Source organism: Geotrypetes seraphini, chromosome 2, assembly GCF_902459505.1.
Source record: "Geotrypetes seraphini chromosome 2, aGeoSer1.1, whole genome shotgun sequence".
In the NCBI taxonomy this organism is placed as follows: domain Eukaryota; kingdom Metazoa; phylum Chordata; class Amphibia; order Gymnophiona; family Dermophiidae; genus Geotrypetes; species Geotrypetes seraphini.
The window spans coordinates 292,665,881-292,691,549 of NC_047085.1; the positions used below are offsets into that span (position 1 = coordinate 292,665,881).

Sequence of the window (25,669 nt, forward strand, 5' to 3'; positions counted from 1 at the left end):
CACAACAGAGGGGAGGCTTCTGGGTCAGCAGCAGGCAGCATATATGAATCACTACTGCAGCTGGGGACCCATTAAAGCAAGAGGAACAGGTGTGGGTGGAGTGGAATGTGGGAGAAAAGGAGAGATTGTGCAGGTGGTGAGGAAGCAAAGGGAGAATTGCTGGACATGGGGTGGAGGGGAGGAAGGGAGAGATGAAGCAAAGGGATGGAGAGAGATGAGAAAGGGATAAATCTTGTATAGGGGATGGAGGAAAGAAATAGAGGCTGCATGGAGTGGGTGAAAGGTATGAGAGGGAGGAAATATTGGATATAGGGGTGGAGGGGAGGGAGAGATGGTGCATGAGGGAGAAATATTTTGCATGATGTTAGAGAAGAGGGAGAGATGCATGAGGTGATGGGGAAAGAGATGGACCCAAAACATAAGGAAAGGAGAGAGAGATAGTGGACAGTGGGACAGAGGGAGAGATAATGGACATAAGGGTGGATGAGAGGAAGGGAGATATACTTAGGAGGTAGAGAGGGAAGAAAGAGAAAGATGTTGGATCTAGGAGCAGAAAGGAATGATAGAGAGATCCAGACTTTGGGATTGAAGGAAGAGAGAAATTGGAGGGGAGGCAGGGAACTTCTTTATTTTCTGACCTGGGGCCTAGCATATCTAACACCAGTCCTGACCCTTGCTATATAGCTGGTGGGCATCCTTAGCTGAGGACTCCATTTTACCAAGCTCTGCAGTCAGCAACAGCATACATCTCAGCTAAGCATGCATAGGGTACAGGCATCCGTGGCTTAGAGATGCTGCTGCTGCTTGCCAAGCTTGTTATGAGTGAAAGAGAGTTCTTACCACCTTCATAGAAAATCTTAAGCTGACAGAGGTTGGGGCTCCTCATTAGCCAATGTATTTATACATATTTTGTGATAGAACTGGGCATGGCAGAGAAAATTTTGTGCCCACCCGCCTTGGGCTCAGGCCCACCCAAAATTAGTTGTCTGGCTATGCCACTGTGCTGAACTAGAAACCAAAATGAAGAAACTCCTGGCCAGATTTTTTTTTTTTTAATTTTATTTGAAACAAAATTCTAAACAAGCCTGTTTTGTTCCATTTTTTTTTGTTTTCAAACTCAATACAAATTCCTACTGATGATAAAACTTACTGTGAAAGAGGAACTCCTGGTTATTGGTGTATATTTAGCTCTGGGGCCCATCAGTCGATATACCACCTTCAATACAAACATCAAAGCAGCTTATGGAGCCCTTGCGTGCATTAAACCCATTCCTAGCACATCTCTAAAATAGGGCTTTAAGCTTTGCAGGTTGCATGCTAATTTTTCCTTTAGTGTGCAGGACTTGCAAAAAAATTGACATGGGTTCGAACACCTGCTGCCTCCTATAAACGCACTAGCAGGCTAACATTTCCACTTCTATGACACATCCCTTCTAAAACATTACTTTTGAAAAATAGATAGTATATGCGTGGAAGGGGCATAATCAAAAGAAACATCTAAGTCTGTTTTGGGCCTAAGTCGCTAGTCGTCCAAAGTTGGCAGTGTCAAAAGACCATTCCCGAAAAATACTTCCAAAATATTTTGTTTTTTTCAAAAGTCGTCTAATTATACTTCCAGACTGCTAAGTCATCTATCTTTATAACCAATTTTCGTCCAACAATTCATCCAAGTCAAAAAAGCCTAGAACAAGACCTTTTGAACATGGGAGGGGTCATCAAAATGATGGATTGGACACCAAGACATGGCAACACAATAGTGGGGCACCTTACAGGGAATTGCAGTGAACTTCACAAAAAGGGTGCCACGTAAACACTCCCTTATAGGTCATGATGAGACCCCCAAAACCCACTAATACCCACCTGTCTACCACCCTAATAGCTCTTATGGCTGCAGGTGCCACCTATATGGTAGTACAAAAGGGTTTTGGGGGGTGCACCATGAATGCAGGAGTCAAAGTGGCTTATGGACTATGGTTCACTAGCCCACCTCTCAAACCATTTAAGCCACCTATGTGCAGCTCTACTAGGCTTTCCTATGACAGGTGCTGATGTTTTTATTCTGATTCTTATGGCAGGGGGGGGTCAGTGATCACTGGGGGAGTGTGTGGGGGTCTGTACTTTGTGTCTGCTGTGGTTATCTGTCCACTTTGGATACTTTTTTGCCACTTAGATGGCCACTTGTTTTTAGATGGCCTAAGTCACTACATATAAGTTCCATCTAGGCAGTCTCGTTAAACCTTTCGTTATACTTGCAGTACGACTAAGTCTAGGTTGGCCCTTGTCTCGCCCAAATCCTTCCCTCTCAACTCCTCCTAACACACCCTTTTTAGCTCTGGGCTGCACGTGCAGCAGTACTGACAAGGCCTAAGTCATTTTTAAATACGTCCAAAACCCGGTTCGATTATCGGCACTTGGACGACTTGACTTACTGATTGTCCAAGTGCTAATTTAGGCCGGTTTTTAGATGCATTTCCATTTTGATTATGAGCCCCTTAGCGCATGCAAACCAACAAAATATCGCAAAACACTTGAATAAATTTTGTGTTATATTTGTTGCAATAGTCAGGGTCTTGCCGCATCTGGATAGATAGAACTGACGTTTCAGCCAACATGCTGTGGCTTTCTTCAGGGTCTGCTGGAAGGTCTGTAGTTTGCTTTTATATATAGTGGATCTTCAAACCTGATTGGCTGGGGCTTGAGGAGATTGAGGCAGGAGAGTCCTTTGGTCACAAATTTGAATTTTGTTCAAATAGTCCGTTGGTCCCAAATTTTAATTTTAAAGATGTTATCCCACTATATATAAAGACAAACTGCAGACCTTACAGCACCCCCTGAAGAAAGCTATGTTGGCTGAAATGTCGGTTCTACCTACTCAGACACAGCCAGACCTGTATAACTTCAACAATCATGACGACAGCCACAGAAGCCTAAGAGAACACATTTTGTGTTAGCCTGATTTTTACATGCTGAGCATGCATTGGGGTTCAACACCCTTTAGTAAAATAACTCCTCTGTGAGTTATCACTTTATACATTTCAACTTCTTCATTAACGAGCATGATGTACGCTTGGCATGAAGATTTGGAACTTTCGCTTGAGGAAGAGATGTGGCAGGAAGTTTGGAAAAATATGTTTAGATCTGCTCGCTCTGCCAGTGTTCTTCAATCTCTGTTCTTCCTAATGCATAGGGCACACTGGACTCCAATTAAGGTAGCTAAGATTTCAAATGGACTCTCTACCATGTTTTGGTCTTGTAACTCACAAGAAGGCACACTAACTCATATGATCTATGACTGTTCACATCTATCTGTCTATTGGAGCAAAGTCTGGTAAATCATTTCTACAATCTTAACTATACAAGAGCCCTTAAGTTTACGCATTATCATACTAGGTCATCACTAGCCTACTGCACACGCTGCCTGATCATAATGCAAGGTTGCTTAACATCTTGCTCTTTTTGGCCCTTAAAAATATTTTACATTGTTGGAAAGACCTATCTAAGGCAAATTATATTAATTGGAGGAATACATATGCCTTACAGTAAAATATGAAAGTGTCATAGCGGAAAGGCACAAGTCTATGAGCTCGTTTATCAAAATCAACTCTTATTGCAAAACAGACTGATGACATTCAGTTATTGTGCTAGGATATAGTTATCTACAACAGAACTTATGCATTATATCATGGCTCACTATCCATATTTATATGGGGGTATAACTCCGGTGTTTCTCTGTGCTTTGGATATTGTATATGGTTATGGCTGCAAGTTGTCCTGACACTCTCTTTTTAGATAAGCAGGGGTCAGCTCGTTGTATTGCATAGATAATATTTTATGATTCTTTGCTTTGTACAACTTGTCTGTATCTTGCCTTGTTAACATTTATTGTATTTTTATATTTTATTAAAATCAATAAAAATCTTTGAACTGGATTTTTATACATTTGTTTATTAGATAAAAATAACTTTTTACATGAACATGCCACTAAAAGAACTTTGAGACCAGGATGGTTCTTTTTTCCTGAACTGACCCTTCATAATCCGTGGTATTTGTCAGAAGATGTCAGCGTTAAGTCACTTAACATACTGTTAACTTTATCAGGGAAACTAGATCAATGCAAACATCTCATTTCATCCAAGTGACCTTTTTCATATGAATGCATAGCTACATTGCATAAAAGAAAGCTCTAAGAAACACAGCATTTATTTTTATTAAGGTTGCACATCGATTAATTATGATTAAAATTTTTAATCGCATAAAGCGTCCCACCCTCTCACATTTCCTTCTATACTCGTACAGTGGTAAATATAGACAGCAGAAGTAAATTCTCAGAACTGACATGTTTTAATTACTACAATGAAAATAAATAATTTTTCTTACCTTTGTTGCCTGGTGATTTTAATCTGGTGATTTTAAAGACAGAACAAAATGATTAAAAAAATAAAATCATCAAGCAACAAAGGTAAGAAAAATGATTTATTTTCATTGTAGTAATTAAAACATGTCAGTTCTGAGAATTTACTTCTGTTGTCTATATTTGCTACTGTACGAGTATAGAAGGAAATGTGAGGGGGGACACTTTATGCGATTAATCAAAATCGATGTGCAGCCTTAATTTTTATGCAATAAACATGCAGATGTTTCTGAGGGAGAAGAATAGGCAGTGCATGTATCTTATAAAATATGTGCAGAACTGCTGATTCTTTACTGGCACATACATACTTGAAGTTACACCTTTGTGTGGCAGTTTTCAGGGAAGCAATTTTATGAAAGGCACACTGGAACCCAAGTGCTCTGTATAAAATTATCCTTCTTGTACTTAGTGGCATTGTAAAGGAGGTGGGGGGGACGACCGCCCTGAGCACCATCTCGGTGGGGGTGCTGGCATCTCTCCGCCCCCATGCCATGCTTGCGCCCTCCCTTCCCCACCCCTGTACCTCCTTATAATCTTCACTAGCATGAGCAACTACTCTAGCCTGTTGCTTGCGCAGGCATGACTCCCTTTGAAATCACTTCTGGGTCGCGGGGCCAGGAAGTTACGTCAGAGGGAAAGCCAGCAAGAGTAGTAACTGCAGAAGCTGCTCATGCTGGAGAAGGTTTAGAGTTATAGGGTGGGAAGGGACATCATGAGTATGGCGTAGGGGGTGGAAGCTGCAGGGGGCTGTCGTGAAAGGAACAGAGGGATGGAGAGGAGGGCGCGGGGCATACCACAACTCTGGGCACCTCCCACCCTTGTTATGCCACTGCTTGTACTGTTTATGGCTGCTGCATCTATAGCAGGGATTGGTCTTATTTTTAACTGACATCAGAATAGCTGCTGACACATTATTCTGCATCCTGTCATTGTCAATAGTAATTGTTTCAATGCCGGCATCCCAGAGATATGCCCCTCTGCAGCACAGACTGGAGCAAGACCTGCTTTTTAAGCATTTGAACATCCTTAAAAACTTATGTTTGGATATGTAACTGGGTTTTGCTTTTAAAATGTTCACAAGCCTGTTGTGATTTTTTTGAGATGAGGTTCAAAGTTGCTTCTGCCCGTTTGCTAGCAAAAAGCCGCTATAGTTTATTTCAAAGCATGTATTTTCTACCTGCCAATACCATCACCATTTCATGTCAGTCTCTGCAGTTAAGCTATATTCACCATGGACTTTTTCCTGTTTATGTACAGACAAAACCTGTAATCAGTCAAGCCCATTACAGATATTTACGAAGGACATATGGCTTTCCAAAGCAGAATTAAATAAAGCAGTGTGGTTGCTGTTGTAGTCCACCTGGATATGCAGAAATAAAAGACCTTTACGTCTACCTATCCAAGGCAGAGCTGAAAGTCTAAAATCTGGATTTATCAATACGTCTGACTTCTGCTGTTTATGCTGACACAGGTGAGACATATCCATCAGAGGAAAATGGAATAGTCAGCACATCAATTGGTGAATGCTATTGGCAAGCACAATATACAATGCACCAAACGAATGGACACATTGCTGCATACAGTACAGCAGTGAATGATGCATACAGTTTTAGAATAGATGGACAGGATCAGTATCAGAGTTGATATCAATCTAGCTCACTCCAAACTACACTATAAGAGCAATTCTATAATTAGGCACCCGCACTTATTTGCCATTTGAGCACAAATTAGTAAATTGTATAAATGGCACTCACAATTGTGCATACTATTTAATTGAAAAACAAGAAAATTAGCGTTCATTGGGTGCTAACAATCAATTTTTTGTGTTAATCACATTCTATAAAGATGCACATGTACATTTTTAAATGTGGATCCAAAAAAAGGGGTGTTGCCATGAGAGGAGCATGGGTGAGTCACGGGCATTCCTAGAATTTGTGCACAATGTTATAGAATAAGAGCCCAATTTAGAGTACTTAATTTAGGCAGGAGGATTTCAGTTGGTATAAATCCTTTCACCCAAAGTTAGGCAAGGATTCCGACACTACATATAAAGGGGGCACATCTCAGAGCGCCCTTTATAGAATACTGTTCAGTATTGATTTTTTGGTACCATATACTGAATCTAGCCCAAAATGTACAGAACACTAGCATTTTTGCAGGTAAGTGTACACTTGTACAAGTACGTAGCAGCAGGAAGATTAAGTATTATTTTGCAGTGATATGTATAAGTGGCAAAGCACTTACAGTATATGCAAAGGGAACAGGGCTGTAAATTATACATATAACTTACAGAATACTGCCAGTTATGCACACCCCTGCCACGTTTAAATAGTTATAGCAGATCTATGGCTGGTCTAACTGCGATAGTGTAGTGTAGGTGCACTAATGCTAGGTTACGACAGAACTCCATAGTGGAATCTAGGCCCTCAGATTCCATTACAGAATAGGTTTTCACCGTGCAGTATCAAAGTGTCTAAAAAGAGGTGTGCCTGCTTCTAGAATTGCCTCCTATGTGGTGGTAAGGGCCCATTAAGACATTCACTCCCATTCTTCAAGGGCCACCAATGGCTCAACAACAGCAACTGCAACAAAACTCAAAAGTCTCAGTTACAATTTTACTTAATGCTCAAGTGTCAAAAACTCAAAACCCCCTCTCCTTCAGCATGTCATTCCTAACAATAACAGAATCAGGCTGGTCCGGTATTTACTCCATACAGAAAGCTAACCACATATATCTTTTTCCCCATAAAATCACCACTCTTTTTCATCTTAAATTTTCAAAATATTCAGCAGTCTACTCAAACTTGGGTACAAAGAATGCAAAAAGGGAGTCTACATTTTAGCAACTTAATCTTTTTATCCCCTCCATTCTGCACAGATAATTTCTCTATATGAAGTAAGTGATGCATTTGATTTCACCTTAGCAGGTTCAGGGTGTATCAACTGCAATATGCATCACTTGGCAATGAAACATGTCCTCATAACAAACATTGTTCCAAATTGTCCAATTTCAGATCATTTTCCAAATCCAGAAGGCAGAACTTAACATATTTTCTGTACAGTTTGATTGAATTAGGTGCCGTCGACTCACGTTCGAGTCCTAGCGGCTTGATGAATTACAGATTTAAAAAGGAATCGATTTTGTGCTAGTCCAGTAAGGTCCCCTAGTGTCATCCCCAAGGTTGTTTCAATGCTGGAGGACCTTGCCAGATTAGCACAAGCGTGTGTGTGTATGTGTGTGTGTGTGGGGGGTGTTTCATGCTTTCATGCATCCAGTGGTCATCTGGTCGGTTTGGGTATCTTTTTGGCCATTATTTGCTTTTAAAACAGGTCTCGTTCTGAACATCTAAATGACATCCTGGATGTCTTCAAAAAGATCTGATTATCCAAGACTAATCCCACCTCTAATACACCTCCTTAAGATTTAGACTTTCTGGAGAGAAAATGACCTGTAAGACATCTAAAAAGTCAGTTATGAAAATCAGCACTTGGACATTTTGACGATTAAAACATCCAAGTGCCAGTTTATGCCATCATTTGGATGTATTTCTTTTTTGAAAATGAGCTCTATAGTTTAGATTTTCAGAGAGCTTCTGACAAAGTTCTTCATGAGAGACTCCTGAGAAATTAGAATTATGGTATAGGAGGCAATGTTCTTTTGTGGATTAGTAATTGGTTATTTGATAGAAAACAGAGGGTTGGGTTAAATTGCCATTTTCTCAATGGAGGAGGGTAAATAGTGGAGGTCCACAATGATCTGTATTTGGCCAGGTGCTATTTAACATATTTATAAATGATCTAGAAATTGGAACAAGTGAAGTGATTAAATTTGTATATGACACTAAACTGTTCAAAGTTGTTGAAGCATATACAGACTGAAAAACTGCAGGAAGACCTTAGGAAATTGGAAGACTGGGCATCCAAATGGCAGATGAAATTTAATCTGCACAAATGCAAAGTGATGCACATTGGGAAAATCATAGTTACCAGATGCTAGGGTCCACCTTGGGGGTTAGCGCCCAAGAAGATCTAGGTGTCATCATAGACAGTACATTGAAATCTTCTGCCCAATGTGCTGTGGCAGTCAAAAAAGCAAACTAGTTGTAGATGTGATAGCAACATTTTAGAGCAAAGAACTAGTGTAATAGTTACAGTAATCTAGTCGAGACAGGATTAGGGATTGCACTAAAATTTGGAAAGTCTCTGTTTTGAAGTATTTTCTGATGGATCTTAGCTTTCTTATCACAAGGAAAGATTGTTTTATTGATTATACATGGCTTTTCATGGATAGGTAGTTAACAATTTCTACTCCTAAGATTCAGGATTGTAGTTCTAATGGGAAGTCTGTGTCATCTACTGTGATCCTTGGAATGTAGTGTGGGTCAGTCGAGGATCCTAGCCAAAGGAATTTGGTTTTGTTCTTATTTAGTTTGAGGTGGTAGGTTGAGGTCCAGTTTTCTACGATGTGGAAATATTATTTATAACAGTGGTAACGGTATTGACTAATGCAGCCGTTACAGGTGAAATGTTTTATTTGTGCGAGATCTAGGGTGGCTCTTAAGGATTGCATTAGGAGGTTGAACACTTATGGTGATAGTGAGGATCCTTGGAGGCCCCCACTGGGAGGGTGCCAGCTATCAGAAAGTTCACTATCCTTATATTCAGCATATTGCCAGGTGGTTAGGAAACCTTGAAACCAGGAGAGGACTGTGCCACTAAACCCCAAATCACTGAAGATCTCGGACCTTTAATCAAAGTCTACTAGGTCAAATGCGCTGCTTAAGTCAAATTGGATTAGGATTGTGCTGTGACCCTCGCTTAGTAGTTCTGTTCCATATGTTGCTAGTGCTATGACCATCATATGTTGCTAGTGCTGTGATTTTTCCTGAATCCAGATAGTGAAGGATGGAGGATATTGAAGCATTGTAAGTTGCATTCGAGTTGTTCTGTGACATATCCCTTCATCGTTTTGATGAATAGGGGGATGGAAGCTACTGGCCAATTGGTCACATCAGAGGGGCTGAGTTTTGGGTTTTTGGGAATGGGTGTTAAGATAATTCCTTCTCCTGATTTGAGGAAAAGGCCAGTTATTATATAACAGTTCAGCCATTGGGTTATTTTTCCTATGGTTGTTGGGGTGGCTGCTTTCATCAGGTAAGGTAGGCAGGTGTCAAGGCTGCAGTATAATTTGAAGTGTTTTAGAAGTCATTTTGTGTCTTTGAATGTAATCTCTTCAAAATCATTCCATGATCTGTCCGCTGGTATTGCCTTAGATGATTTGTTGCAATGGGTCTAGCTGGATTGGTGGGGGTGGAGGGGGTGTAGCTGGTCTCATGTGAATTAAATCTTCGTTTTAAAATAGTTGGCTAGTTCTGGGGCTGTTGGAATAGAGGACTTGCCACCATTTGTGATCTTGTTCATGTTGGTAAGATTAACTAATATTCAAGTTTCAAGTTTCAAGTTTTAATAATAATTTGATTAATCGCTTAATCTAAATTCTAAGCGATGTACATGTTAATAAAATTACAATGTAAGGGGGATAATACAATAAATAAGACTAACAAGATTACTGACAAATTTGATGAGACTAAGGGAGGAGATGGGTAAGAGTTACAATTTATATAAAATATTGAAAACAGTTTTTAATTTTAAGATTATCTTCTGTGCTGATCTGTTTAGAGTGGAACTCTTTCTTATTTTGTGTCAATAGTGATTTATATTCTAGGATTTTCTGGCGTCAGTCTTGTTTTCTGGGGATAGGTGTTTTCACCAGTAGTGCTCGGCTTGTCGTAAAGTTCTTTTTAGGGCCATAAGCACTGAGTCGAACTACTTCTGTGATTATCTTTGGATTCTTTTGCTGCATTTTGAGTGGGGCTAGTTTGTTTAGGGTTTGTTCATTGATTGTTTTATTGATTATACATGGCTTTGCTAGGCCAGCCCACCTCGCATCATCAAAGTGGGCTGGCCTAGCAAAGGCCCTGTGGCTTCCTGATGAAACCACGGCTAAAACTAAACTAAAGCTAGCGGCAGCTATGTGACTAAGTTAAAATCACACTGCGCTGCCACTGCTGGTCCGGGGGTGAGAAGAAGAGGAGTCCCGGCGTATAGCCGGCAGAAGGCAGGAAGTCAGCTGACGCTGGCGATCGGGGCAGAAGGCAGGAAATCAGCCGGTGCTGGCAATCGGGGCAGAAGGCAGAAAATCAGCTGACGCCGGCACGGGTGATCTGCGGCAGAAGGCACTTCTGAAATCGCATACAGACTGCGGGCCGCAAAATAGTACTTGGAGGGCCGTGAGTTTGAGACCGCTGGTTTAGGTGGAGGTTGAGGCTTCCTATGATGAAAGTGGAATCACATTGTAACTGTGATTCTTGCGATGATGTCTGAGACCTGTGGTTCAGCTTCTAGCCACTTTCCAGGAAGGATGTAGAATAGTATTCAGCAGTTGTTGTTTATTTCTACCATTAGTATGAAGTGCATTCAATAATTTATCTACCTGAATATGAAAGAAAGTAGCAAGTGTATTGAAAGAAGTCTGTGCATGTTGTGACATGTCTCAAGGTTACTAATACAAAGTAGTGGCTCAGTGCAAATCTAATATTCCAAGAGACAGAATGTTAGGAGAGTCTTCACACAAATCAAATAAGAAACTGCTAGATTTAGAGAACCAGAAAGAAAAAAAAAACAAAGGAGATCCTTATTTTTTGGGGAAAAGGTTACCTCGGTTTATATTTGGGTCAGCTTATATTCGAGTATATACTGTACCGTAATCCTTACTTGTTGAAATTATCTGATAAAAAAGAAATGTAAACCAAGAGAATAAAACTCCAATTCCATGTTCTTCCAATCTCCTCAAAAGAATAGAAAGCATAATTATATGAATATCAGCTGAAATATCTAGAAATAATTAAGTACAAGCACATTCTGTATCTTCAGTATCTTTCAACAACACATCAATAATTGGAGGGAGTAGGGCATGACACCCCTTACTCTTCCAGTAGACACTATTCTCCTTCTCCCCCCCTCGAAGATATGAGAGAATCAGTACATGAGACTGTATGACAACTTCAGATATTATGGCCAATCCTATTAAAACAGCAAGCAGGTCCCTGGAGCAGCCTAGTATTTGGTACAGTGGTCCATATCCCACTCTAACTAGTACACTTGTGGTGGAATATATGACCTCATCAAAACCAACCAAAACCTACTGTACCTACATATACAAGGTGATACCTGCAGGCATAAAGGCTATTATTGTGGTGCACAGTTGGGCACAGTAGGTTTTTGGAGGGCTCCCCATTGAATGCAAGAGTGTAATGGTGAGATGTGTACCTGGGACCTTTTCTGTGAAGTCTACTGCATTGCCCCCTATGGTGCTTTATTGCGATGTCAGTCTGGCCATTCTACTAAGAAAGCTGCCCCCTCCCCTACCCCCATATATCTTAATGGATTGTTTTTGTGCTTTTTTTCATTGGACTTTTTTCTTAATGGTCTTTAAAGATAGATGCTCTAAGCTCAAAGCGACAAATTCTGTGAACGTCCAGCAACTTAGGCATCCAAATAAATTGAATACTAAGCCCAATTAACGACTTTAACAAAGCAATAATTGAAAGTTAGATGTCCAAAGGCTGTGCACAATTCACAAAATAGGCATCCACAATTTCATGGACGCCCATCAGAAAAAGCTGCACCTAACAGAATAGGCGTGGGCGTGGCTTGATACAGACGGCCATTTACAGAATTGCATGCCACTCAGCATCCTAACACATCTACTTTTGAGCGTTAGTTGGGCACGAGTTAAGTGGATGCGACTTAGGCGGCACTTAAGTGTGACGGAGGCATCTACATATAGGTGAACGTGGCTTCTATTTTGGGGAGTAAAGAGGACTCCAGTATGATATTAAGGTCAAAAGATGTTTAATAATGCATTACTTAAATAAAGCACATGAAAAAATATATATATTGCATACTAAACCTTCTATATTTGGGGGTAAAGATGACTCTGACTCCTCTGATAATAAAAGAAAAAGATGTTTAATAATGCATTATTCAAGAAAAGCACATGAAATCTATCTATCTATATACATATATTGCATACTAAACCTTATTTACAAAAAGTTAAGAAAACAAAAAGAGAAACTCTACTCACAGTGGCTGTGGTTCAGAGCAAGTGGACATGTCTGATGCACAATCTTGACATCATTGTGACATCATCACTATGCACCTAGATGACAGAATGTCAGTAAAAAAATAATAGAAACCCCTATCTAAAAGGAAATGCCTGTGGCTCAGTGGTTAAAGGCACTTCTTCCATCGTCCACAGGTCATGGGTTCAAATCCCTAGTGTGGTCAAGTACCCCAGCACATATTCCTATTTTTTAGTTACAATCTGCCATCTAGGTACATATTGATGATGTCATCATGATGTCACAATGATATCAAGATTGTGCATCAGACATGTCTACTTAACCTGAGCCACAGCCATTGTGAGTTGGGTTTCTTTTCTTCTTTTCTTAAACTTTGGGAGTGAGGTTTGGGGGTCCTTTTACTAAGGCACGCTAGTGCATCTTAGCGCATGGTAAATATTAGCGTGCCCTAAATGCTAACGCATGGCAACACGTCCATAGGATATAATAGATGCATTTAACATATGCTAAGACGCAGTAGTGCGCCTTAGTAAAAGGACCCCTTAGTATGCAAAACATTTTATCATGTGCTTTGCTTGAGTAATTCATTATTAAACTTCATTTTCAATTATTATCAGAGGAGTCCTCTTTACACCAAAAAATAGGTTTAGTAAGCGATATATAATAATAATAATAAATTTTTATAAACCGCCAAATCATCAGTTCATGGCGGTTTACCCAATAATAATTACACTAAGCAATCAGAAATACAAAGCCATGTAACAATTATTGCAAATGGAAATAACACAGTTCAGAATAAAATACTAGATAGCAGAATACAGCCCTATAAAAACTTATAAAAGATAGCAATTACATCATACAAATTGATTATACTAAAATAAATAAAAAGTCTGTAGAATTGTTTAAACAAATGATCATAAGATAATAGAAACTGACTTCAATAACAAATTTAAAAATAAAATCAATAATGTGTTTTGTATTGTTTAAATAAATAAGTTTTAAGATCTTTCCGAAATTGATAATAAGTAAGGGATGGGGAAATGAGAGCATTCAAATATGAATTCATTACTCCTGCTTGGAATGCCAAGCTCCTATCAAAAAATTTTTTATAACAGCTTGCTTTTACTGAATGAAAATAAAACCAACCGGATCTGTAAATGTTTTTCTTAATAGTAAGAAATTTAAAATGGGAAGAAAGATAAGATGGTGCTAGACCAAATAAAACTTTAAAACAAATGCAACCAAATTTGAATAACACTCTGGCCTGCTTTGTTTAAATAATGCATTATTAAACATCTTTTTAATTATTATTAAAGAGAAGTCCTCTATAACCCCCCAAATAGAAGCCCCGTTCATCTATATATGGATGCCTCTGGCATGCCTAAGTGGTGACTAAGTCGCGTCTACATAACTCGCGCCCAACTAATGCACAAAAGTAGACCTGGTTTTGCAAAGGAGTTCTCTTTATACCAAAAAATAGAAGGTTTAGTATGCAATATATATATATATATATATATATATATATATATATATATATATATATATATATACTAGTCATTAAGCCCGTTACATTAACGGGTGCTAGAATACTGTTCACCCTCTATGTTGCCCCTTCCATTCACTGCCCTCTCTTCTCGTTCCATCCAGTGTCCGCCCCCTCTCTCTCTGTCCCATATGGACCGTTCACTCTCTCTCCTTGTCCTCTGTGTTTTGTTATTTTTTCAATCTGTGTCTTTAGCCCCCTGTCCTTCTGTGACTGTCTGTGTGTCTCTCTCTACTTGTGCACTGTTGTTTGTTTGTTTTTTTCAATCTCTCTTTAGCTCCTGATCCCCTCTCACTGACCCTTGCGCGATTGCATGTAATTCCGGTTAGGTTTCCATGGCAACCCTGCTCGCGGGTCTGTGAGTGTAGGGCCGTTTTGTCGGGTCTGGCGGCGCCGGGTTGGGAAGAGTCCTGGCTCCTTTTTTGGTTTGGGCCCGTGCAGAGGGGCTCAACAGCGCACAACCACCTTTCCTTCCCTCCCTCCATCAGGTGCTGTGCAGCTCCACCAATGTTAAAAGCATCCGCGTCGAAATCGGAGCCCTGCCACTGCCGTAGCACTTTCCCCTCTGCCTTGGTCCCGCCCCTTCTCTGACATATGGGACCGCGGCAGAGGGAACGTGTTACGGTGGCGGCAGGGCTCCAATTTCAAAGCAGCTGCTTTTAACATAGGCGGAGCTGAACTGTACCTGATGGAGGAAGGGAAGGAACGGTGGGGCAAATTTGGTCAACGGCAGGAATTGTTTGGCAGACCAAGCACCGTGAAACCGTGAGGAAGGCCGCCGCAGCCTCGCAGCTAGGTAGGGGGACAACAATGGCGCTTATGCTCAAGCCCCCGCTGCAGCTCCTCTCTCGATCCTGGTGCGGTTCGAGAGAGGATTTGTGGCGGCGGCTTGAGCATAAGCGCGATTGTTGTCCAAGTTGCCGAGTTTGGTGACGTAAACCTGCGCATGCGCATTAAAAAAAACCCGACGGATCAGGGAACACATTTTTTTTAGTGCGCATGCGCGTCCTACCATTTTATTATATTAGATTTCATGTGCTCTGATTGAGGAACACAGAGGCCAAAAGAGGACAAGTGTTTAAGGTACATGTTTGATATTTATCCTAGAGAAATGAGTGCTTATGAATCGAGAGGATATAAGCTTGGCTTTTGAATTGACATGTGGTTTACTATCTGAGTGTGTGTGGTGCAGAGGTTAGAGCTACAGCCTCAGTACCCTGAGGTTGTAGTTTCAAATCCTTCACTGTTTCTTGTTACCCTGGGCAAATCGCTTAATCCCCTTGAGCCCACCAGGACAGAAGGGAAATATGATAAAATAGCCAAATATAAAAATGGGCTGCCTTCTGCATGCCATTTTACTGCATACAATTTTAATGTAAAAAAACAGCATAAAATTGCCGTTCTAATGATATAATAACACTAAAACGTGATAACATTATAGATGTGAAGATGTCTATGCAATGCCTAAAAGACGATTCTATAAAGCACGCCTAACTATAGATACTAACTATAGATACTCTTACATTTGCTGAGCAGCGCTGAGCGTGATTCTCTATTATCCGTCTATGCTTAATAGAATCACAATCAGCATAGTGCTGCTGGATGTCTGAACGACACCTAACTTTTAGATGGCCTTTACAGAATTTGCCCCAAAATATTTAACAAGTGGCCATTTTCAAAACAAAAATTGGATGTTTTTCTGGTTTGAAAGTGGCTATTTTTTAAACTGGATTTTTGGATGTTTTTCCTAAAACGTCCAATATCAGATATAGAAGTCATATTGAAAATGCTCCTGAAAATGAAACCCAGGATCTCTATAGCAATTCTATCATACTATAACTGCACTAACTTCTAAGAGTTACACAACAAAAGCTTACCTTGGAAAAAAACAAACTAGATCTGTATATATTGCAACAGCTAGTACCTTAATACATCTGTATGGAAAACTAAACAAACCAGATTAGTACAGATCAAGTCTACAGGAACATTCAATGCTAACATAATACTTGGCCTTTTTCAAGCATTGAAAACACAGGTAAAATCCTCACCAAGCATAGAATAAGAACTAAAAACATATGTAAGAAAAGTAACTGCACCCCAGGAAGTCATACAGTACTAATGTATGTCCACTTATACTGGGCAAAATATAACAATGGAAGAGGCAAATTTCAAAAACTGACATCTTTTATTGGACTTTTTAAATACATTTTTTCACCAGCTTTCAGAAGCCAAAACCTCTTTCCTCAGGTCAATATACAGCATATCCTGCCTGAGGAAGATGGTTTTGGCCTCTGCAAGCTAGTAAAAAAAATGTATTTGGTCCAATTAAATTGTATCACCTTATTTTCTGTGTTTAAAAAAAAAAGTCTATTTTTTATTTATTAACCAATGGGGAAAGGAGAGTGGCAACTTCGCTTCACAGATGAGAAAGGAGAAATCTGAGACACCAATCTTTTACACTTCCACTTATATTCTTGCATCTACAATCAAAAATGTTTGGACAAAACATCATCACCTGAAATGGCAGCCTAATTGCTAGCTCTGAATTTCCCCTTTAAATATCAGCAAACATTGGCAACTTTCTCCAGCAGATTTTATTGGTAAGATAGTCTGGCTGATAATCTGAGTCAGTGGATTTGAGCATTGGTCCTAAGCGGGTTGATCTTAAGAAATCTTCTTACTCGGGAAGCTCTACTACAGGTTTCCTGACAGGCCCAGAAAAGGTGATGCCTTTGCATCCTTCCCAACCCATAGAGACTTCCTTATCTCCTGCCTCCCAAGATCTCTTTGGAAGAAAGGAATCTGTCCCTGAAGAGGGGAGTGATTCTTTGGAGGAACTGCGTGCTTGGTTCTATGAAATCAAAACTGATTTAAAAGAAGTCAGTGAAGAGATCATTACGCTGGGAGCAGATCTCTGAAGTGAGATTGGTGAGCTCTCTGGCATCAGGTCAAGGATGCAGAACTATGCCTTGATGAAAATATGGACAGCATTATCTCACTAGATAAACAATTGAAGGCATACAAGGCAATAACCAAAAAGCTTGAAGATAAATTAGAAGATCTTGAATGTAGAAGTCATCGCCAAAACCTTCGCTTCCACAGAGTCCTAGAGGTACCGACCGGTCTATGTGCACTATGAGCATGTTGTACAGCAGATTTTTGTTACCCTACTGTCTGAGGAGCAGCCCTCGGTGGATGATAGAGTACATCGGGCCCTGGCACCACCACCAAAAAACAAGACCTCAGGATAGTGTGGCTCCAAAAGACTAGAACTTTGAATATATTTCATTGGGACATGCATCCAATAACAGTTTTTCAGGATTTAGATACAGCTATGTTCCACCAGCACTAGGAATTAAAGCCACTGATATCACAACTTCAAAAACATGGCATTAAATAGAAGTGGTGCTATCCATTTGCCCTCAGTTTCTACAAGGATGGGAAGCTTCATCAGATTCACTACCTCCTGAAGCATGGGATATAGTTCCGGAGCTGGGTGATAACTCAGCATTTTCACATTAGAAGAGCCCTGCAGCAAGTCAGCAAGAACATCCTAAGCGGCAGTGAATTACCATGGGGAAAGGGAGACTTTATGCTAACAATTGAATACTACTCCATCAGGACCAGAAGCTACCGGAATGCCTGCTCTCTGGCTACTTTATCCAGATGAGTTGCTTTACTTGGATTATTTTGGGGACAGTCTTATTGGTTTTAAATGCTGCTCTAGAAGGAGTTAGGGCAAAATGTATGAATGGTCACCTATCTCTCGTGGCTTTTAGTTTTTTTTGTTTTGCCATGGGAGATATTTATAGTTTGCTGTTGGGGGCAGAGGGATAGAGGGATAAGTGGGTGGTAATGATGGCTGGGATGGAACAGAACCCCTGCAAATTTCGGGGGAGTACTGTAAAGTACTTAATCCCAAGGATAAGCAGTGGTTTTTGTCCTACAATGATGGCATTCTGGATGAAGTTGCTTAGCTTCATTTTTCTTATCTGGAAATGAAAGTGGCAGCCACCCCACTATAAAATAGTGCATCCTCTTCCAAAAAGTCTTCTTGGTTTCTTGTATAGAACTATATTAATGGGGAAAAAAACTATATTGTTAAAAATGAATTAGTACTGAAACATAGAAACATGATTGCAAATAAAGGCCAAATGGCCCATCTATTCTGTCCATCCGCAGTAACCATTATCTCTTTCTCTCTCTGAGAGATCCCATGTGCCTATCCCAGGCCCTTTTGAATTCAGACTCAGTCTCTGTCTCCACCACCTCTTCTGGGAGACTGTAACATGCATCTACCACCCTTTCTGTAAAAAGTATTTCCTTAGATTATTCCGGAGCCTATCACCTCTTAACTTCATCCTATGCCCTCTCATTGCAGAGTTTCCTTTCAAATGAAGAGACTCAACTCATGCACATTTACATTACATAGATATTTAAACATCTCTATCATATCTCCCCTCTCCCACCTTTCCTCCAAAGGATACAGATTGAGATCTTTAAGTCTGTCCCCATACGCCTTATGATGAAGATCACATACCATTGTAGTAGCCTTCCTCTGGACCAATTCCATCCTTTTTATATCTTTTTAAAGCACCAGCTATGCAATTATGGCATGTCCAAATACTAAACCCAGTTCCATGGAATGATATGGGGTGCAGGATATATCTTTTTGGAAGGGAGAGAAGTTCCACTTCTGAGTCATCTGGGAGCCCTTTTGGATTACTTTGACATCAGCTACACAGAGCAAGATTCTTAATTTTGAATAAAGGATTTTGTCTACATCACAAATCACAGTTCTCTACCATATGTAGAATGAGAGAGGGGAGTTGGGATAAAGGGATGTTAGCTGGAGATTTTGACTTATGATTGTTGCTGTTTTCCAGTTCTCGCCGAGTCTGGGTAGGTAGAACCGATGTTTCAGCCATCATGCCAACATCAGTTCTATCTATACAGATGCAGTGAGACCCAGAAAATAGCAACAATCATGATGCCAGTCGCAGAAGCCTAAGAGAACATTTTGTCTTATGTTTATACGGATTTGAATTTTTGCATCTATCTGATGTTGTTTCTTAATAATAATAATAAAAAAAATTAAACACAATATTTTATCTTATTTGTTTTAAATGTGCCACTTCATGGAGTGTCCTCTAGTCTTTGTAGTTTACTCATTCCACTCCATTCAGTCATCTCTTCTTCAGCCCTTATCTCTAGTTTTTCCTCATATGAGAGTCCTTCCATCCCGTTAATCATTTTGGTTGCCCTTTTCCGTACCTTTTCCAGTTTCACTATGGGCTCCTTTTACAAAGGCATGCTAGAGCCTTAATGTGTAGAATAGCGTGCGTTAAATTGCCACGCACGCTAGCCGCTACCGCCTCCTTTTGAGCAGGCGCCAGATTTTTGGCTAGCATGCGCTAATCCGGTGCGTGCGCTAAAACCGCTAGCGCACCTTCGTAAAAGGAGCCCCATATCTTTTTTGAAGTGCAGTGACCAGAGTTACATACAATATTCAAGATGTAGTCTCACCATGGTGCAATACAGAGGTATTAGGATATTCTTTTACTTTCCTAATAATTCCTAACAATTGCTTTCTTTTGGCCACTGCTGCACACTGAGCACAAGATTTTAACAAATTGTCCACGATGAACCTTTAATCCTTTTCCTTGGTAGTGACTTTTTTTTCATTTTTATTTAATGAATTTCCAAGCCAAGAACAAATCTTGTATAGAAAAGCTGAAATAAAGAAAAACCCAAGCTATAAAAGGAAACACACTTTCCTGTTGAGAAAAAAAAGAACAAAAAATTATTCTGCTCCAGTCCACAAAATTAGGGGAATCTTGATACCATAAAGAGGAAAAAGAAAATACAATATAAATAAGGAAAATTATCACTACATGTAAATTGTAAAGACAAAGAAAATACATTTAAGACCCACTAATGACTCCCACTGCCTCTCTATCTGGGAGCCAAAATGGAAATTCTCCTAGTTGCCAAAATAGTCAAGTGTGCAGGCTTTCAAAAATATATTTCTTAGAGCAATATAGGATAATATACTTGCAGGGAAATTTCAAATACAAAGAAGCCCCCATTTGAATCATACAGGACTAGGTAGCAAAAATTGTTCCCTCCTTTCTCAGTAGTGACTTCTAATGCATCATGCAGCTATAATTTGAATTATTCTTCCAAATGTTGAAAGCAGCAGTTAGGATCTGCATACTGATAACCTGGATTTGGCGCTAAGGCCCTGAAGCAGTGGTTACCGGCCATAAAACGATCATCGGCCTGGTATGTTTGTGTTCAGTGGTGTTTACCATTAATCATTCTCAGCTATTTTTTTTGCCCCCATCTGCTAACTTTAAACTTGTGCGAAAGTTTTTTGCCTATGATGCTTTGCTGGAAGAGTGTGGGTACACCTCTCCGTTTGTCTGAGGCTTTTCTTTCGCTTAAGTAATAAGCTAGCTTTCTTGGCTTGTGTGGTGCTTTTGTTTTGGAGTGATATTTTTTAATTCATGTTATCCTTGTACACATCATAGGAGCCAATTTTTCAAAATGATTGGGGTGCTAAACCCAATGGAAATTATCTCTCCCTGGACACATTCATAGGAGCCAGCTCTATGGGTGCCTGAACACCCAATATTGAACAAGCTATTTGGCTTATTTCCATTTCGGTTTAGCATCCCCAATTATTTTGAAAAGATGATTCATCACAAAATACAAGTTCTGTCTAGGCAGTATCATTTCGGTTATACTTGCAGTCCGACTAGACTAAGTCTAGGTCAGCCCATGTCCCGCCCAAATCCTGCCCTCCCCCGCTCCTCCTTTCAGCTCTGGGTATACAGCAGCACTGAAAAGGCCTAAGCTGTTTTTAGATATGTCTAAAACCCATCTCAATTATCGGTACTGGGACAACTTGTCTTTTTGATCATCCAAGTGCCGGTTTAGGCGGGATTATGAACCCCTTAGGTTATAAGCGGTATATAAATAAAAATAAATAGCAAAATAAATATTCTAAATGAGGTCTCACCATAATCTTATGCAGGGGCATCAATACCTTCTTTTTCCTACTCGGAATTCCTCTTCCTAAGCACCCAAGCATCCTTCTAGGTTTCACCGTTGCCTTTTCAATCTTCTTGGCCACCTTAATATCACCACATACTATCACTACCAAGTCTTGCTCCACTTTTATGCACAGAGGTTCTTTATCCACTAAACTGTAATGTTCCCTTGGGTTTTTGCAGCCCAAATGCATGACCTTGTATTTCTTAGCATTAAATCTTAGCTGCCAAATTTCAAGCTATTCCTCAAGCTTCACTAGGTCCTTCTTCATGTTATCCATACCAATGGGGTGTCTACTCTATTGCAGATTTTTATATCATCCACAAAGAGGCAAATTTTACCGGACAGTCCTTCAGCAATATCACTTTAAAAAATGTTTAAAAAAACAGGCTCAAGACTGAACTTTGAGGCACACCACTGGTAACCAGGGCAGGATTAATTTGTTGAGGGCCCCTAGGCACACAAGTGCACTGGGCCCCCTGCCCCACCCCACCATGCGCCCAGGCGGAAACAGCAAGCTGCGTCAGAGGGAAGCTTTGGGCAAGCAGCACCGCTTGCACAATTACAGTTCCCATTGCTTTTCGTACCCGCATTGCTTGCTTGTCTTACTTTCCATCGATGGGGGGGGGGGGGGGGGGTGAGCATTGCCGATTGATGCTGGAGGGGCCCATTGCCGTTTGGAAAAAAAATGTTCATGCCCTCCTTCATCGGGCCCCCCTGACCATTTCAGGCCCTAGGCACGTGCCTACTTGGCCTATTGGTTAATCCTGTCCTGCTGGTAACATCCATTTCCTCAGAGTTATCTCCATTGATGACTACCTTATGTCACCTTCCACTCAACCAGTTCCTGAGCCAGTCCGTCATGTTGGTGCCCATACTGAGGCCACTCAGTTTATTTATTAGACACCTGTATGGAACAGTGTCAAAGACTTTGCTAAAATCTAAATACACCACAGCTATACAATTCTCTAGTCACCCAGTTAAAAAAAATGATAATATGACTGAGAAGACCTGCCTCTCTTGAATTCATTTTTCCCCAGGTCTTGTAATCCACTGGATTCAAGAAACTTCATTATTCTCTGTTTACATTAATTAAGTCATAGTTCCCTACCTCTTCCTGGGACCACATCCGCCCTTCTCCAGTCCTCTAATGCCACTCCCGACTTTTGAGAATCATAAGCACATAAGCATTGTCTCTGCTGAGTCAGACCATAGGTCCTTCATGCCCAGCAGTCCGCTCCTGCGGCGGCCCCCCAGGTCAAAGACCTGTAGTGATCTATTACTCAAGAGCATTTTGTCTTGTATAGTAACCCTCTAATTGTACCCCTGGATTCCCTTACCCTTCAGGAACTCGTCCAATCCCTTTTTGAAACCCAAAACTATACTCTGCTCAACCACCCCCTCTGGAAGCGCATTCCAGGTGTCCACCATCCTCTGGGTGAAGAAAAACTTCCTAACATTTGTTCTGAACCTACCTCCCTTCAATTTTTTGAGTGCCCTTTAGTTTTTGTTGCCCCCGCCAGTCTGAAGAATCTGTCTCTCTCTACCTTCATTATACCCTTCATGATCTTATAAGTTTCTATCATATCCCCTCTAAGTCTCCGCTTTTCCAGGGAAAAGAGCCCCAGCTTCTCCAACCTCTCAGCATATGAGAGGTTTTCCATGCCCTTTATCATTTTTGTTGCTCTTCTCTGGACCCTCTCGAGTATCGCCATATCTTTCTTTAGGTACGGCGACCAGTACAGGATGCAGTACTCCAGATGTGGTCGCACCATTGCCCTGTACAGCGGGAGGATAACTTCCTTAGTTCTGGTAGTGATACCTTTTTTGATAATGCCCAACATTCTGTTCACCTTTTTTGAGGCCACTGCACATTGTGCTGCCAGTTTCATTGTTTTATCCACCAAAACCCCCAAGTCCTTTTCTAGGTTGCCTTTTCCCAATGTCATCCCCCCCATCGTGTAGTTGTACATCAGGTTCCCTTTCCCTATGTGCATAACTTTACATTTCTCCACATTAAAGCTCATCTGCCATTTATCTGCCCACTCACTCAGTTTGTCCAGGTCCCTTTTGAGTTCTTTACATTCCTTTACAGATCTAACCTTACCGGAGAGTTTTGTGTCATCCGCAAATTTTATAACTTCACACTTTTTCCCTGTTTCCAAGTCATTAATAAATATATTGAATAGCAGTGGTCCCAGCACTGACCCTTGTGGGACGCCACTTGTGAACCCTTTCCAGTCAGAATAGTGTCCCTTTACTCCTACCCTCTGTTTCCTGTTTGCCAGCCAGTTTCTAATCCATCTGTGTATGTCCCCTTCCACCCCGTGGTTCCACAGTTTCCTTAGAAGGCGCTCATGAGGTACCTTGTTGAAGGCTTTCTGGAAGTCTAGGTATATTATGTCTATGGGGTCACCTTTGTCCAAATGTTCGCTTATCCCCTCGAAGAAGTGCAGCAGGTTTGTTTGGCAAGATCTTCCAGTACAGAAACCATGCTGGCTTGTTCTCATCAACTTATTTTTTTCTATGTGCTCACTGATACTGTTTTTGATCAATGATTCGGCTATCTTCCCCGGAACTGAGGTTAAGCTGACCAGTCTATAATTCCCCGGGTTGCCTCTGGATCCCTTCTTGAAGATAGGTGTAACATTTGCTATCCTCCAGTCTTCCGGTATTACCCCTGTTTTCAGGGATAGGTTGCAAATCTGCTGCAGTAACTCCGCTATTGCGTTTCTAAGTTCTTTTAGTATTCTTGAGTGAATTCCATCCGGGCATGGGGATTTGTCAGTTTTTAGCCTATCTATCTGTTTGAGTACGTCTTCGAGGCTTACCTCCATGCACAATAATTTTTCCTCTTGGTCCCCCTTGAATAATTTTTCCGGTTCCGGAACATTGGATGTGTCCTCTTTCGTGAAGACCGACAAGAAGAACGTGTTTAATCTGTTTGCCACTTCCTTTTCCTCCTTTACCACTCCTTTCCTATCCCCCTCATCCAGGGGTCCCACCTCCTCCCTTGCCGGCTGTTTCCCTTTCACATATCGAAAGAAAGGTTTAAAGTTCCGTGCCTCCTTTGCAAGCTTCTCTTCATATTCTCTCTTTGCTGTTCTGACAACGTGGTGACATTCTTTTTTATGCTTCCTGTGCTCTTTCTTTGAAAAGGTCAGCCAGTGGAGCCATCAGAACTTTCCTAAGTTCTTTCAGTACCCTCCAGTGGCATACTAAGGGGGGGCGGGGGGGAGGTCCGCCCCGGGTGCACGACCCAAGGGGATGCACAGCTGGCCACCTTCCCTATTCTGCCTCTGCTCCGTCTCACCACCGCATCCCTGCACCGGCTCCCCCGCAGAGTCATTCCTTAACCCGGCCGGCCGGCGGACAACTGGTAGACGGAGACAAAAGGTGAGGTGGGCTGGTGGGCGGAGAAAAAGCGTTGGGCCCACAAGGCTTCACCTCCGGCGTCAATTCTAACATCAGAAGGTAAGTTCTGGGCCAGCCAATCGCTGTCTGGCTGGCCGGCAACTTCCTCCCCGTTAGAACTGACGCCGAAAGTAAAATCTTGTGGACCCGATGCTTGCACGCATCGGGCCTGGCTCGGGGAAGGAGCAGTAGTGTTCTCCTCATCTCCTGCACAAAGCGAAATCAATCAGAAAGAGGAGAGGTGGAAGCTCGTAGCTGCGTGCTTCAGCAACTGCTGCTGGCTAACGGAGGGAGAAGGTACCTAAGAGAAATGAAGTAGATCCGAGAAATAGATTCGCTACAGGCTAAGGCGGGAGATAGGGCAGGGAGGAAAGCTTACAACTTGGTGTTCTTGCTTTCTTTGGGCCTTTCTCGCTGCCGGGTCCTGCCGACTTTCTGTTTCCGTGAAGGCAGGACCCGGCAGCGAGGAAGGCCAGAAGCAAGGAAGAGCTCCAAGTTGTAAGCTTACCTCCGTCGCTGACCTATCTCCTGCCTTAGCCTGTAGCGAATCTGCAGACCAAGGCGGGGGGGAGAAGTGATGGGGAGAGAGAAATGCTGTTACTGCTGCACCCAGTTAGGGGGGAGAGAAATGCTGCTGCTGCACCCAATGGGGGGGGGAGGAAGATCAGGGAAAGGAAAGGAGAGGAAAGAGATGCCAAGACTATAGGAGGGAGGGAAAGGAAAGGAGATACCAGACTATAGGGAGGAGAAGGAGACAGATGCCAGACCAGGGAAAAGGAAGGAAGGAAGGAGAGAAAGGAAGGAGTGGAGATGCAAGATAATGGAGGGGGTGGGGGAGAGGAGAGAGATGCCAGGGCATGGGGGAGGGGAGGGAATTGAAATACTTCTGCAGCACCCAATTGGGGAGGGGGGAGAGGAAGAGAAGTGCTGCTGCTGCACCCAATTGGGGAGAGAGAGGGGAGAAGGAAGACCAGGGAAGGGAGAGGAGAGGAAAGAGATGCCAAGACCATAGGAGGGAGGGAAAGGAAAGGAACTACCAGACCATGGAGGGGGAAGAGATGTCAGGGCATATGGGGGGAGGGGGAGGAGACAGATGCCAGA

The 25,669-nt window shown here is 41.5% G+C and overlaps 1 protein-coding gene across 5 annotated transcripts in view; it reads right to left on the bottom strand.

The window, feature by feature from the left end:
• Positions 1–25,669, bottom strand: part of CTNND2 (catenin delta 2) — a 1,866,736-nt gene that overhangs the window by 874,952 nt on the left and 966,115 nt on the right. The window contains exon 1 of one of the 5 annotated variants that reach the window (XM_033929836.1): positions 1,151–1,200. The exons of the other annotated variants lie outside the window; for them this stretch is intronic. The gene's annotated coding sequence lies outside the window, so the exon portion shown is untranslated. Of the gene's footprint in view, positions 1–1,150; positions 1,201–25,669 lie in introns of those variants that run through there. 5 annotated transcript variants of the gene reach the window in all.